General features: G+C 44.7%; 1 long non-coding RNA gene across 1 annotated transcript; it reads left to right on the forward strand.

Annotated features, from left to right (window-relative positions):
* The first annotated feature begins 9,431 nt into the window (after positions 1–9,431).
* Positions 9,432–15,753, forward strand: LOC132670216 (uncharacterized). Its single transcript, XR_009606535.3, has 3 exons — positions 9,432–9,707; positions 13,678–14,599; positions 14,806–15,753. It is a non-coding gene; the product is annotated as an uncharacterized LOC132670216 (long non-coding RNA).
* Positions 15,754–16,004: the final 251 nt, after the last annotated feature.

The following is a 16,004-nucleotide window of genomic DNA, read 5'->3' on the forward strand; positions in this document are numbered from 1 at the left end:
TCTCCACACACATCCCCCAAAATAAATTAATAAACTTTTAAAAAAGATATTTTGTAAAATACATGGATGGATACTACAGAAAAAGGGGTTAGGAAGAATTCATAGATTCATAATGATAGCATTAATAATTTATTGTTGAGCACTAATTGTTGGATGCTTTGGGTCATTTTTTTTAAATGTTTTTCTTATTCTTGAGAGAGAGAGAGAGAGAGCGAGCATGAGCAGGGGAAGGGCAGAGCAAGAGAGGGACACAGACTCTGAAGCAGACTCCAAGCTCTGAGCTGTCAGCACAGAGCCCGACGTGGGGATCGAACTCACAAGCTGTGAGATCATGACCTGAGCCAAAGTCAGACACTCAACCGACTGAGCCACCCAGGCACCCCAGGTCATTTTATTTGTTACGTATGACTTACCCGTCATAGAATTCTATGAAGTATCATTATTCCCAGGAGCAAACTGTGAGTGGAGGTCATTGTGAAAATGGAGGAAGGGCTCAAGCTTTGCATGTGGGTAGATGAGATACAGAACAGCAATGACAGGTATGCAAAGTGTGGTCTATCCATGCAATAGAATATTATTTAGCCATAAAAAAGGAACAAGGGGCTGGTTCACACTGCAACATGGACAAACTTTGAGGTGTTTTGCTAAATGAAGGAAGCCAGACACAAAAGGCTACACACTCTATGACTCTATTTATATGGAATGTTCAGAATAGGTAAATCCATAGAGAGAGAAAGCAGATTAGTGGTTGCCAAGAGCTGTGAAGGGGTGGGGAAGGGGAGAGGAACTGCTTAATAGATATGAGGTTTCCGTTTGCAGTGATGAAATATTCTGGAAGTAGATAGTGCTGGTGGTTGCACAACACTGTGTATACACTTAATGCCACTGAAGTGTTCACTTTAAAAGTGGTAAATTTGGGGGCACCTCGGTGACCTAGTCCGTTAAGCGTCCGATTTCGGCTCAGGTCATGATCCCACAGTTCTTGGGTTCGAGCCCCACGATGGGCTCTACACTGACAGCTCAAAGCCTGGAGCCTGCTTTGGATTCTGTGTCTCCCTCTCTCTCTGCCCCTCCACCTCTTGCTCTCTCTCTCTCTCTCTCTCAAAAATAAATAAATATGAAAAAAATTCAAAACAAATAAAAATGGCAAATTTTATGTTATGGGAATTTACCACAATTTACAGTAACAACAACAAAACAAACAAAAATAGCAACAGTAGCCCGCGTGGAGACAGGGTCCCAGAGACAGGGTGACCATTCAGAAATAACACTTTGGGAGCCTATAGACACAGGTGGGATCACTTGGAGATCATAAAAACAGTGATGATTGCTAAGAAATTAATCAGTCACTGCCCAAAGAACCTCCAAGAGTCCTGGCTGGGAAATGCTGTCCCCTGGAGGGGACAGGAGGGCTGGGGGGGGGGGGTGGGTGGGGGCTGGTTCTCAAGATCCTCACAGAGTACAGACCTACTTCCAGCTTATACTTGTTTATCTCACCTCCCGCCACAGCAAGGCAAGTGGCCAGTAAGAGCGTGCTCACCACTACATCCTTGCGCATGAAGGAAAGTGAGTATTTGATGCACTCCATGTTCTTTTTTTCTTCCAAGGGAGTGTTTTTTCCTAATGGAATCCAGACTCTTTAAATATATATATATTTTAAAAACACAGTTCAATCAATTTCTTTTGTGAATTTCAAAAGAGATGTTTTATTCAGTTCAGATATGTGGCAACAGCAGGAGATCAAACGCAAAAAATAAATACTTGCAATTATTTGTCATATGGATGGGAGGAGAGGACAAAGACTGTGCAAATAACAGAGAGAAAATGGTGGCTGAAGGAACTAGATGGGATGGGACGACCGCCCCATATTTTTCCTTAAATGTAGGGACCTTTCCTTTCTACATCTCTTCAATGGTACTCTCCACTGGCCTATTCTACTCTCCTCACTTTCTCATCTGGACCCATCTTTCCCCAAAATATACCCTCTTATCTTTATAATCTAGAATGGTCACTACTCCTCACCACTTCAATCCACACCTCACATCTCAATGTCCCACTGCACACAGGATCCAGTCCCTGCTCCCCAGTGTAACATCTTGCTGGCTTGAACCACCTGACCCTAGCCCACATCACAGGAACCTTTCTTGTAGCCTCTGGGGATGATGGTGCAACTCAGAGGAATGACAGGGATTTCAGGCACTGTTGTAGGCTAGAGATGGGCATTTATTTCAAGATAGGTGAAGTCTTCGTCATGCCCTCAAGTTATATTGCACAAGTGGCCACCTGAACCAGTGGAGTGATGCATTGTTGGAAGTAGGAAGTAAGACCCTCTTTCCACTCCTCCTGGGGCCACCAAGTCAGTGGTAGAACAGTCTGTACAGCTGTACAGGCTTTGGGCTTTCTTAGAAATGTCTGGAGACTGACCACTGCACAGTTCTCCAGAGAGGCTTGTCAGCCCTTAGAATGTTTTGGGTGTACAGTTACATCCAGTCACACCCAACGTGAGCAGCACCCTGGCTTGCTTCTTTGAATTCCTCAACTATCAAGATCACAGCTTGTTACCTTCAGCCTGAAGCTATCTCTAATGACAACTCAGCTCACCTGTATGAATTTTTCCTCCTCGCTCCATCCCAGGGAAACCAGTTGGCCCACTATGAGGGGGTGAGTCAGCGACAGTCAAGAGGCCATTTTATCAAGCTCACACTGGGAAAATCAGGTAAATTACTGACTGGCACAGGGGCATGGAACCCACGAAACACTCTCCAAGATTAACTCATAGTTTCTGGTTTCTGTGTCAGCTTAAAAAGAAAAACAACAACACTATAAATCTATAAAGGCAGAAAGTAGATTAGTGGTTGCCTAAAATTCTGGGCGGGGAAGGGACTTGGGGGGAAATGGGGAGTGTCCCCTAATAGGTACCAGAGTTTCTTTTCAGGGTGATGAAAATGCTCTAAAGGTAATTGTGGTGATGGTTGCACAACTCTGTGAATATATTAAGAAGTCATTGAGTTGTGCCCTTTAAATAAGCCATGTATGTGAGTTAAATCTCAATAAACCGATTATTGAAACAAATAGCCTCATCTTTCCCTCCAAAGACAATCCCCTCAAGACAGGTGTGTAGGCAGATTTACCCACGATTACCCCTCACCCCGTCTCTCTCCGCTTAGCATTCAAGGACCGATTGGAGCCACTCCCTCCGAATGTTCTTCGTTCCTCATTTGGTTCCTCTACCTTATACTATGTCACTTTTATGCAGCGGTGTGCTACTACAGGGTTAACAACCAGCTCTTCAGGGAAATAAAAAAACCAACCACACCCTAGTTTGTAACATTTGATGATTTCTGGGATGTAAATACTAACACCACACCTGAGCTACAGTACCTGACCGCTGAAGCAGAGTTGGGAAGTGCCTGGCAGGACACCATTAGGTAACATTTCTACCATACAGATGCAAATTACCTCAGGACCATGGCAAAACATCCTAAAACGGTTGGGAAATGAGGACTTTTGAGTGCACATCAACTTTGAGTGTGTTTCCATCATCTTTGTGATGAGCTTTGAGGGTGTACCTCTGTCTTTTATTTAGTTAATTGTCAGTTTATACAACTTAACTTGAAATAATGGCTGTGTTTAATCACCAGCTCACAAAATCCCTGAAAAGTTAACCATCAGCTCCTACAAGCTTGTATGAGCCAGCTCTAGCATCCCACCTGGCCAGGCCTGCCCTTTTGCCGGAAAGACATCGTTTCCTAGAACGCAGCCTGGACACTCCCAAGAGCAGGGACAGGGCCCATGCTTGTTGATCATCTAATCATCCGTGGGGTTCGGTGGCCAACAGTTACAAGGCATGTTCAACACATGCTCGCTGACTGACAGCAAGAGGTTATCTTTGAACCACCACAGCGGTTAAAGACTGGCAAATAATAGGCTTCTGAACAGCGGAAGATAATGGAGTAAGAGAAAAATTAATGCAAATCGGTCTTTAACCTATTCATTTTAATAAGTTAAATACAAGTGAAAGATGTCTGTTCTGTACTGGGCACAGAACAAGATCTCTCTGCCTGTGGAGCGTAATGTTACAGGAAGATGATGGAAGATGGAGACCAGAGGAATCTGCTTATAGGAAGTAGTTTTAGAAGAATTAAGGCAAAGAATCTGGCTTACCTTCTGACCTACTAAATGAAAGATTAAGCAGGAAGGTGACATGGCATAAGGTCAGTGTTTCCAAACTTTTTTGAACACATACCCTTCACTGATTAGCATAAAAAATGCCCCCTTTTCCTCAGAGATTGTGATCTGTCCCCCTAGGGAGTAGAACCATTGCCTTTGGATGACAATCTCTCATACTCAGAACTCCTGGGTCTCCCCGCCAGCCCAGGGGATTTGCAATTTTATTTATGAAAGCATAATGGTTTTGGTTGATTGGGCTGTTTTTTTTAAATTTTTTTTTATTTTTCAATATATGAAATTTATTGTCAAATTGGTTTCCATACAACACCCAGTGCTCATCCCAAAAGATGCCTTCCTCAATACCCATCACCCACCCTCCCCTCCCTCCCACCCCCCATCAACCCTCAGTTTATTCTCAGTTTTTAAGAGTCTCTTATGCTTTGGCTCTCTCCCACTCTAACCTCTTTTTTTTTTCCTTCCCCTCCCCCATGGGTTTCTGTTAAGTTTCTCAGGATCCACATAAGAGTGAAAACATATGGTATCTGTTTTTCTCTGTATGGCTTATTTCACTTAGCATCACACTCTCCAGTTCCATCCACGTTGCTACAAAGGGCCATATTTTGTTCTTTCTCATTGCCACATAGTACTCCATTGTGTATATAAACCACAATTTCTTTATCCATTCATCAGTTGATGGACATTTAGGTTCTTTCCATAATTTGGCTATTGTTGAGAGTGCTGCTATAAACATTGGGGTGCAAGTGCCCCTATGCATCAGTACTCCTGTATCCCTTGGGTAAATTCCTAGCAGTGCTATTACTGGGTCATAGGGTAGGTCTATTTTTAATTTTCTGAGGAACCTCCACACTGTTTTCCAGAGTGGCTGCACCAATTTGCATTCCCACCAACAGTGCAAGAGGGTTCCCATTTCTCCACATCCTCTCCAGCATTTATAGTCTCCTGATTTGTTCAGAAAGACAAATAAACTGATCCCATTCACAATTGCACCAAGAAGCATAAAATACCTAGGAATAAAGCTAACCAAAGATGTAAAAGATCTGTATGCTGAAAACTATAGAAAGCTTGGGGCGCCTGGGTGGCGCAGTCGGTTAAGCGTCCGACTTCAGCCAGGTCACGATCTCGCGGTCCGTGAGTTCGAGCCCCGTGTCAGGCTCTGGGCTGATGGCTCGGAGCCTGGAGCCTGTTTCCGATTCTGTGTCTCCCTCTCTCTCTGCCCCTCCCCCCTTCATGCTCTGTCTCTCTCTGTCCCCAAAAAAATAAATAAAAAACGTTGAAAAAAAAAATTTAAAAAAAACTATAGAAAGCTTATGAAGGTAATTGAAGAAGATATAAAGAAATGGAAAGACATTCCCTGCTCATGGATTGGAAGAATAAATATTGTCAAAATGTCAATACTACCCAAAGCTATCTACACATTCAATGCAATCCCAATCAAAATTGCACCAGCATTCTTCTCGAAACTAGAACAAGCAATCCTAAAATTCATATGGAACCACAAAAGGCCCCGAATAGCCAAAGTAATTTTGAAGACGAAGACCAAAGCAGGAGGCATCACCATCCCAGACTTTAGCCTCTACTACAAAGCTGTCATCATCAAGACAGCATGGTATTGGCACAAAAACAGACACATAGACCAATGGAATAGAATAGAAACCCCAGAACTAGACCCACAAACGTATGGCCAACTCATCTTTGACAAAGCAGGAAAGAACATCCAATGGAAAAAAGGCAGTCTCTTTAACAAATGGTGCTGGGAGAACTGGACAGCAACATGCAGAAAGTTGAAACTAGACCACTTTCTCACACCATTCACAAAAATAAACTCAAAATGGATAAAGGACCTGAATGTGAGACAGGAAACCATCAAAACCCTAGAGGAGAAAGCACGATTGGGCTGTTTTTTCAATGACCTCTCTCCATGCTCACCCCGCAGGCTGAGAATCAGGAGGTGATGGCCCAGGGCTGGCAGGCAACATACCTGGCTTCCAGGTCTGCACCTGCCATTTGACTTACTGTGCCACCTTCACAGGTCACTGCCCCTCTCTGGGTCTCAGTTTCTTCACCTTTAACTCTCCCATCTTTAACAAGAAAATTAGATGGTTTTAAAGTTTCTTCCCAGCTCTAACATTTCATGAGCCCAAGTTCATTTTTCATCCTGACCTAGATTTTAAAGATAATGTACTTAAAATATTACAAAATGTGAAAGTGATCAGTTATCTCCTCCGCTTGGCAATGTCATCGCTGGAAGTGCATTGGTGGGCGTTGGGGGGGCTATTTTGGTGCCTGGATGCTCAGAAGAGGAGGAAGAGAGGGTGGAGAGATTACCAATTCAGTAACCTCCTCACGACTTCTGAGGCCAAGTCGATGCTTGTCTTGAATGCCTAATCCAAATAACTATGAGCTGTGCAGGTGTGTTAGAATAGTGATTAAAAATAGCTGCCACTTTCTTTTACTGACTGCCTACTAAGGGCCTTGGACTTGACATGATTTCTCTCCGATTTTCAAAACAAGTGCACAGTATGATCCCAATTTTATAAGTGAGCAGTGAAGTAACTTTCCCAGGCTTCCATAGCTCGATGAAACCCAGATTCAAACTCGAATCTAACGCCAATCAATGCCTATCTTCTTCCATTATGCCGGCGTTATAAAGTATGGCTTCCAGAGCAGCAGCATCTTCTGGGAGCTTAGGAATGCAAATGCCCTAGGTCTACTGAATCAATAAGCCCTCCAGGGGATTCTGATGCTTGTTCACATTTGAGAACCCCTGTATGATGTTAGGCTGTCCCTTGCCAGTAGCTTGGTCAGCAGTCACATTGTGGAGATCTTCAGAGAGCCAACATTTCCTATGCCCTCACAATGATTTGACCAGGACAGTGAAAACCATCCACTCCCTGGTTTGGGGGTAATATCCTGACATCATGGGTGTTCCAAATGTCACAGAAACCATAAAGTTGGCTTATTGAATCCTTCTTGAATCAAGTCAAAATAAGCTGCCAGAGATCGTTTTTCTAATTTGACTTCCTGGCTCCAAAAAAAGTGATCAGCATTCCAGAATGCTCTCTAGGGGAAGATGAGTGGATTCTAGAAGGAGGTGTTGGGGTGAATTGAAATTTCTCTCATTGGAATTTCCTTTTGTCTCGTGTCTACTGGAAGACTTGCTTCATTTGAAGACGAGCTGATCATAAGGTATAGAATTTTGCATGTTGATTCCTACATGGAATCATTGCTCATATTTGCTGTTCCTCTCACTGGGACTGGGAACAGTAGCCAAAAGGAAGGTGTCCTTGGAAGTGGGGGGCAGACATGACTTGCAGAGGAGCAGAGGCATCACTGGCAGGATGTGGAAGGTCAGTGGACTTTGGCTGCAGCTCAGTGGAGTAGAGTCAGGGCTCACAGGTGCATGCACAGAATGTGGACTTGGAGGACGGGGGACGGGCTGGGAGATTTGTGCACCTGCTCCTGGGGACGAAAGGGTGCTGTGCAACCCCACCCCAGTTCTTGATCTTGAAGGTGCACATTTCCCTCTGGCTAAAGGAAGAACAACCAAATGTTGAGGCTTGGCTCCGGAACGCTGCCTGGGGGAGCTACTGCCAGGGACCAGAGGCCTCATCCACCTGCTCCACGCTGACACCAGCACAGATGAGGTTACTGGAGAAAATCCTTACACCACCATGGGCTGTCTTCAGTCCAAACTCCTGGTTTCAGATTGCAAATGGGCTATCAACACTGCCTCTTCTCCTTTTGGCTTGCTTTGCTCCAATGCAAGTATTGGGCCTTTTCCTCCCTCCTCCACCCCGCTCTCCACCCCAGCTCTGCTGCTGACCCAGCCGCGTGTTTGGTTGGGAAAATAGAAGCCAACAGATGGGAACTCCCTCCTCTTGCTGCCACCAAATGCACACACCTTCCTACATCTACTTCTGCAACAGGCCTCTCTTTCTTCTCTTACACTGGAGCAAGTGTCCCCACTCCTTTCAAAGGCAAACCCCTCAGCTTGTGGCCTGGATCCTACTCCTTCTTGTCTATCCCAGAAAATCACATCTCCTCTCTCTCTCTCTCTCTCTCTCTCTCTCTCTCTCCTTCATCTGCAAATTTTCACTCTCCCCTGGACCAACCTATAGACTTTCTCTGCTCTCTCTTATATGTACATAAAGAGTTTTAAAACTTTAACATATAGTATTAATATAAAATACATGTGCATACGTTAAAGCATAATATACATGTAAAAATAACTCCTACGTGTAGATGTATGTGTTATGTATACATATGTGTATACATGTATACACATATGTATACACATCTACATGTATATATACATACACATCTATATAAAACTCTTAAGTATATATGGGTTTTAAAGACAACAACAGATGTCCCCCTTGGCCCTGCCTCCCCCCTCATTTCTGGATCTCCCCTCGCACCTCCTGTTCTCTCCTCTCCTCACTCCAATCCAGCTTCTGTCCCCATGAGACACTTGGCACTGTCTGGAAACATTTTTGGTCCTCATGACTCAGGGGAGGGGTCCACTGGCACCTAGCAGGTGGAGTCCAGAGATGCTGCTTAACGATCTACAATGCACAGGACAGCCCCCACAGCACACAATTATCTAGCCACAGGGGCACCTGGGTGGCTCAGTCAGTCGAACGTTCAACTTCAGCTCAAGTCACGATCTCACAGTTCGTGAGTTCGAGCCCCTCGTCGGGCTCTTGTTTTCCAACTCTTGATTTCCAACTCTTGATTTCCAAGAGTTCCCATGATGCCTAAGTCTGAGAAACTATTTTCCATGCTCGACACACTCAGCCATTTTCCCTTGAACTCTGTGATGCTTCTCTTTCTTGGTTTTCACCTATATTTTGGGCCATTCTTTTGCATGTTCCTCCTCCACCTGACTCAGTTCTGGGCTTTCTTCTTGTATTTCTCTTTCCCTTCTCTTCCTATTGGCCCATCCAGTGACTTCCTATCATTTGCACGCTGGCTCTGGTGCCAGCCTGTCTGGTTTAAGTGCCAGCTCTCAGCTTCCCAGCTGTGTGACCGTAGTAACAATTTCTTCTCAGAAACTTGGCAGCCTTTGTTTCTTCTTCAGTAAAATGGGGATAAGAATAGCATTTAGTGCACAGAGTTGTAATCACCAAATGGAGAAAACCAAGTAAATCTCACAACAGAGAGTTTAAACGCATGTTAATTGTTATTATTGGTGTTTACGACTCTTTGACATGAAAACTGCATGTCTTTTTAGTTTTTACCAGACAGGCCAAAAACCGATAGACACTGAGGACTCACCAGATCAAATCAAGACGGGTCAAGCCAATTAAAAACAAAACGAAACAAAAACACTGCTTGAGCATGAGCTGTGCGCCAGGCACAGCTGGAAATTCCTGCCCCAGAGAGCTTATTTGCTGGGAGTACACAGGACAGAAACCCAGAAAATACGAGGAAGTAATGGCTGGCATACGATGGGTGCCCAACTACTGGAAGACAGTGATTTTCAGAAACCTGTTCATCAGGGACACTTCAAGTAGGTGGGTCCTCAAATTTTTGAATTCAAATCTCTATTTTTTTTATTGAGGTATAATTGACACATAATATTAGGTTTTAGGCGCACAGCTAAAACTAGAGATTCAGTATTCAAATTTCTGTTTTGAGGTGTATTTTAAACTATTTTATTAAATTAATGATAAGATTTTAGTAAAATTTATTAAGTTTTTTAAAAAGTTGTTTTAGGATTTTTTTTATTAATTTATTTTTAAGTAATCTCTACACTTAACATGGGGCTTGAACTCATAACCCCAAGATCAAGAGTCACATGCTCTACTGACTGAGCCAGCCAGGCACCCCTATTTTAAACTATTTTAGGGGCGCCTGGGTGGCTCCATCGGTTGAGCGTCCGACTTCGGCTCAGGTCGTGATCTCGCGGTTTGTGAGTTCAAGCCCCGCGTCGGGCTCTGGGCTGACAGCTCGGAGCCCGGAGCCTGCTTCGGGTTCTGTGTCTCCCTCTCTCTCTGCCCCTCCCCACTCACACTCTGTCTCTCTCTCTCTCCTTCAAAAATAAATAAACATTAAAAAAATTTTTTTTAATAAAAATTTTAAAAAAGCTATTTTAAAATTATAATAGGGGTGCCTGGGTGGCTCACTCAGTCGGTTAAGCATCTGACTTCAGTACAGGTCATGATCTCACGATTCGTGGGTTCGAGCCCCGTGTCAGGCTCTGTGCTGACAGCTCAGAGCCTGGAGCCTGCTTCAGATTCTCTGTCTCCCTCTCTCTTTCTGTCCCTGCCCTGCTTGCACTCTCTCCTTCTCAAAAATAAATAAACACTAAAAAAAATTTTTTTTAATTGTAATAAATAAGAACATACTTATGACAGGTTACAGGCTAAATTTCAAGATCGTAGAGAGCATCGACACAGTAAGCTTGGTTTCAGGTTGATAGATTTTCATCCAGACTGTGGGGAAGTGTCTCCTTCCACCTCTATTTCATAAAAGAAAATCTTCATTCATCTAGAGACTTGCAAGGGGAACAATTTTGTTTTGTTTAACAGCTTTATGAGAGATATAATCCACGTACCATACAATTCACCCATTGAAAGGCTGTTGTTTTTTTAATAGTTACAATTTCAACTGCTTATCTTGGTCAATCAAGATTCTCTTGAGACTGTACCAAGAAAATGGAATATGAAGTAAAATAAGAGGGACACCTGGGTGGCTCACTCTGTTGAGTGTCCTACTCTTGATTTTGGCTCAGGTCATGATCTCATGGTTCACTAGATCGAGCCCCGTGCCAGGCTCTGCACTGACAGCATAAAGCCTGCTTGGGATTCTCTCTCTCTCTCCCTCTCTATCTCCCCCTCCCCCACTCACGCTTCCTCATGCGCTCTCGCTCTCTCTCCCAAAAGAAATAAACATTAAAAACAAAATAAAATAAAATGAGGATGCTGTGTGGTGAGGCCAAGTGTCCCTAACATCAATTTTCAAATTTTTATGCTCAAGTGAACATAAAATATTTCCTTCTGCTGCCTAAGTAATTATATAAATTTAAATGTAGAAAATTATTTCATACTAACTAAAATCTTCATTTATCTGCTTTATGTGTTGAGGCTGCACATAGGAGTTAGACTGAAGAGATTTAATTTGACAAACGTAATTGAATATGTGCCACACACCGGGCCCCGTTCCGGACTCTGGGAGTCAGCCATGGGTCATCAGGCCCTGCTCTCGTGAGGCTTAGATTCTAGTACAGGAACGGGCGAGAAGTAAACAAAATGACGCATCAGATGGTGAGAAATGCCATGAAAAACTAAAGCAGGTCAGGAACCAGGTGGGGGAGGGTGGGAGACAGGGAACAGGCCCCTGAGGGGCTGCTACGAGTACAGGGTCCGACCCTGTCTTTATGTGAAATTTTGGTATTTTGTTCATCGCAGGGGTTTGGGGCATTCATTTCGATTTTTTAAGATCGGTACTTTTGGTTACTGAGTTCTTTGGTGCCCTCTTCAATTGCACACTGGTTTCACCCTGGTTTCAGCCCCGGAAGCAGGGTCTGTGTAAATGTGGTCACAGTCACCAGAGGAGGGCTTCGGATGCTTTGCTAAGTCTTCAGAAGTTCCTCTGTGGTCTTTGGAAAGGCCACTAGAGGGTCTTGAGCAAATAGATGATGTGACTGAAAATACCACCTGAGGACTGTTGGTCTGGAAGCCGGGTGGAGACCGAAGGGGAATGAGCCCAGCGCCGGGACCAGTCAGGAAATGTATTGTGACAGTCAGGCCCAGGGCTGCTGGAAGAGTAGGCAGCAGAAAGGAAGCTCGGTGGCCCTGTGCCCCTCACGTATTTTTGCCTGCCCCTAAACCACCCCCAGAAGTCAACATCTCCCAAACAACTGAGCAGACACAATGAATGCCAGCCTCTTGCCTCTTTCTGTTTTTAATATGGTTGATTTGTGCAAAACAGGAAGTTCTGCTGTGACAATGGCATTATTTGTGGCCGAGCAATGTACTTTTGAGAACTCTAAAAACCATGGGTCCCTTGTGCCACTAGCTCAGCCGTGCTTATGGAATCTCCCGTCGGGTGGGCCCCTTTCCAACAGGGGCCGTGATTTCCCTCTGCTCTGCCAGCAGAATGAACTCAAGAGCGGCTCTGTTCCTAAGACAGGGGACAAGGTTGCTTAGACTTTCGGGAACTCCCAGCTGCGTGGGGCCCTGGCACTGCAGTGGAGAGGGGCTGGCTGAGTGCCAGGCGGGCACTGTGAAGGCAGGGAGATTTACTGGGAGGTCACAGGAAACCCTCCCCCCGCCCAGGCTTTGGTCCCAGATAAAGGGTTCAATGTGAGGTAGTGGCCGCAGGCTGGGGAAACTCAGAGGAAAGGTAATTCCCGGAGACAGAGGCAGACAGGAATGTGTGGTCGGTACCAAGCTGGAGTTGGGAGGCCAGACCCTTCAGCAGGAACTTCCAGTCTTCTGTTCAGCGGAAATGAAATTGCCAGTTCCGGTTCACTCTGGTGGCCTCACTTGCTCAGACATCTCTAGCCATTTTCTAAAATGACATTTTTCACTGGGCCATGAAGATGTTCTTTTGGAGAGTGGTCTTGTGGAATCAGAGTCCGGTTTGAAACCTGACTCTGTGGCTTCCTAGCTGGGTAGCCTCACGCAGATTGCTTAACCTCTCTGAGCCCCAGACCCTCCATGGCGTTTGTGAGACGAAACCCAACAATAGTCAAAACCCCACTCTGCCACACGTTTGTGTGACCGTGGGCAAGACGCTCAGCCAGTTTCTCAGAGCTTCGGTGTTTTCATCTTCGGTGCGGGAATAACAATAGTGCCGACCCCAGAGCCTAGTTGTCAGGATCAAATGAGACAAACCCCTGAATGAGATAAAATAGGAACATGGCATACAGTAAGAACTCAATAAATGGTTAATATAATTGCTGCCATGGTTGGAAATGGTAAGCTGTTCCAGCCTCATTTTGGAATAAAGTGCAATAACATGGGTGCAAGTTGAATTTCAGGACCCCAGTGAAATTATTTCAGAACTCCCTTTCCATCTCCTCTGGTTCCTTTTGACCGACTCAGTCAACAAGCATTTATTGAACATCTACTCTCTGCCGGTCATTGTTAAGAATAGGAGACATGGCAGCCAGCAAAACAGGCATGCGTCCTACTCTCGTGCAGCTTAAGATCTAGTGGGAGAATCAGACGATCAAATAATTTTACGGATTTAGAGCTCCCAAAGGTAATGAGTGTTTTGAAGGAAATATTTGGCAGTTATGAGAACTTATATAACAGGAGGTGCCAGCTTGGCCTAGGGGGTCAAGGAGACTTCTGGAGGAAATAAAGTTTGATTTGAGATCTGCGGATGAGGGAAGTGATTAAGTCCACCCCCGTGTCCCTCCCTCTGATGCCTGGAGGTCTTCACATCTCAGCTCCCCTATACTCTGGGAGTCTCACCCGCCAGCTGTAAGGCACAGACTGTTACAGTCACCTCCCTCCCTGTTTTCTCTTCGAGAGGTCCAGCAGACTGGAGATCAGAGGTGCAAATGTGCTCTGCAGAAAGCGGAAGTTGTATGAAGCCCGCGAAGGCAGAGACCCAGCTAGAGACCCAGCCCGAACGGAAGACAGCTGGAAACCAGAATCCAAGCCCTTCCCAGCTACCTCTGTGGACTCGGCAGAAGGGGACTTGGATCTTTCCTGCCTAACGGATACTTCCTGGGCTGCTGAGGGGTGCTGGCTGCGGGCCGATGGCTTGTGGTTTCTCCTTGAGGTTTCCGTGGAGTCAAAACAACACATGGACTTTGATCTCTCTTCAGCAGTTGGCAGAAAGCTCAATTCCAAGCAGAGGCCAAATCAACTTTTGAGGACTAATCCCTCAGCCTCCCCGCTGTCAGGGACAGCCACTTCTGGAAGCTTCACATCTAATTCAGGCTGCAAAAAGCAGCCTTGAATTCTTATTTCTATCACCCACTAAATCCATTCAATTGTCTTCCCTTTTCTTAACTTCGAAATAGCTTCAATTACCCGGCATACAATAGTCACCTGGGTTTAATTTTTTTTTTTTCTTTTTTGAGGGGAACTCATTTTAGCTAAGCGATTACAAACAATAGCTTGATTATATTTCTAAATGCTTTTGACACAAGCAACTGCTTCTTTTCCAAAGCATGCACTGAGCTATCGGAATATTGTAATATTTCCCTCCCCCAGCAGTTTTGCCTGGATCTCACCCACTGAAGAAACCAACTGTAAATATTTGACATTCCTTGTACTTCTGGTAGTCCGCACTGTTTAGCCTTCTGGGGCTCTCCATTTCAGTTTTAAGCCTCAAGGGAAAATGGAAAGAAAAGGCTGGGGTATGTTTTAGGCCCTGAAACTTTGCTTCTTTATAAATAGTCACCCCTTGGGGCACCTGGGTGGCTCAGTCGGTTAAGCATCAGGTCATGATCTCATGGTTCGTGAGTTCGAGCCCTGCGTTGGGCTCTCCGTTGATAGCACAAAGCCTGCTTCAGATTTCCTCTCTCCCTGCTCCCCCTCCTGTTTGCACTCTCTCTCCTTCTCTCAAAAATAAATAAACATTTAAAGAATAATAAAAAATTGGGGCACCTGGGTCGCTCAGTCAGTTAAGCGACAGACTTCGGCTCAGGTCATGATCTCATGGTTTGTGGGTTCGAGCCCCATGTCAGGCTCTGTGCTGACGACTCAGAGCCTGGAGCCTGCTTCAGATACTGTGTCTCCCTCTCTCTCTGCCCCTCCCCTGCTTGCACTCTGTCTCTCTCAAAAATAAATAAACATTAAAAGAAATTTTTTAATAAAAAATTTCATAAAAAATAAAATAATAGTCATCCCTTGAGGGATGCATGTTAGCATGTTGCCATAGTTTAGGTTTCTAATAAAGGTTTTTGTGTGTGTTTGGTAAAATAGATATACGTAAATTTTACCCTTTTAACCATTTTTAAGCATACAATTCTGTGGCATCACATACATTCACAATGTCATGCAATCTTTGGCACTATCCATTTTCAGATATTTTTCATCATCTGAAACAGAAGCTCTGTACCCATTAAATAGTAGTAGCTCCCCATTATCCTCTCCTCCAGTCTCTGGTAACCACTAATCTATTTTCTAACTATGAATTTGACTATTCTAACTACCTCATATAAGTAGAATCAGATAATATTTGTCCTTTGATGTCTGACTTAATCTCACTTAGCGTAACGTCTTGAAGGTTGATCCACATGGTAGCATATATTAGACTTTCATCCCTTTTTGTAGATCCCATTGCGTGTATATATGCCCCATGTTGTTTATCCAGCACATCTGTTGGTGGACACTTGGGTTATTTCCATTTTTGGCCTAGTGTCTAATAAAGTTTAACATAATAAATACATGGGATCTGGCTCCTCTGTGACCTATGACCAGCGTAACAACTACCTTTTACTTCATTTCATTCTCTAGAAATAGGACATCGGGGCGCCTGGGTGGCTCAGTCCGTTAATTGTCCAACTTGGGCTCAGGTCGTGATCTTGTGGTCCGTGAGTTTGAGCCCCGCATCGGCTCTCTGGGGTCAGCATGGAGCCCCCTTCCGATCCTCTGTCCCTTCCCTGCTCAGGCCCACTCTCTCTCTCTCTCTCAAAAATAAATAAACATTAAAAAAAAATAGAAATAGGACATCGATTAGAGCACCACCAGGGCTCTGCAGGCAAAACTGGTGCTGGAGATAGTCAGTGAAAGATGAGGACCCGTGGTCACTATGGACTTTTGCAGAGCTACACCTGAGGGTCTAGCTGGTCGGAGACGGCACCCTGGGTGAGTGGGATTGCACAACACGGGGGTTCTGACTCT

The sequence above is a fragment of the Panthera onca genome, chromosome B3 (assembly GCF_046562875.1).
Source record: "Panthera onca isolate mPanOnc1 chromosome B3, mPanOnc1 haplotype 2, whole genome shotgun sequence".
NCBI lineage: Eukaryota > Metazoa > Chordata > Mammalia > Carnivora > Felidae > Panthera > Panthera onca.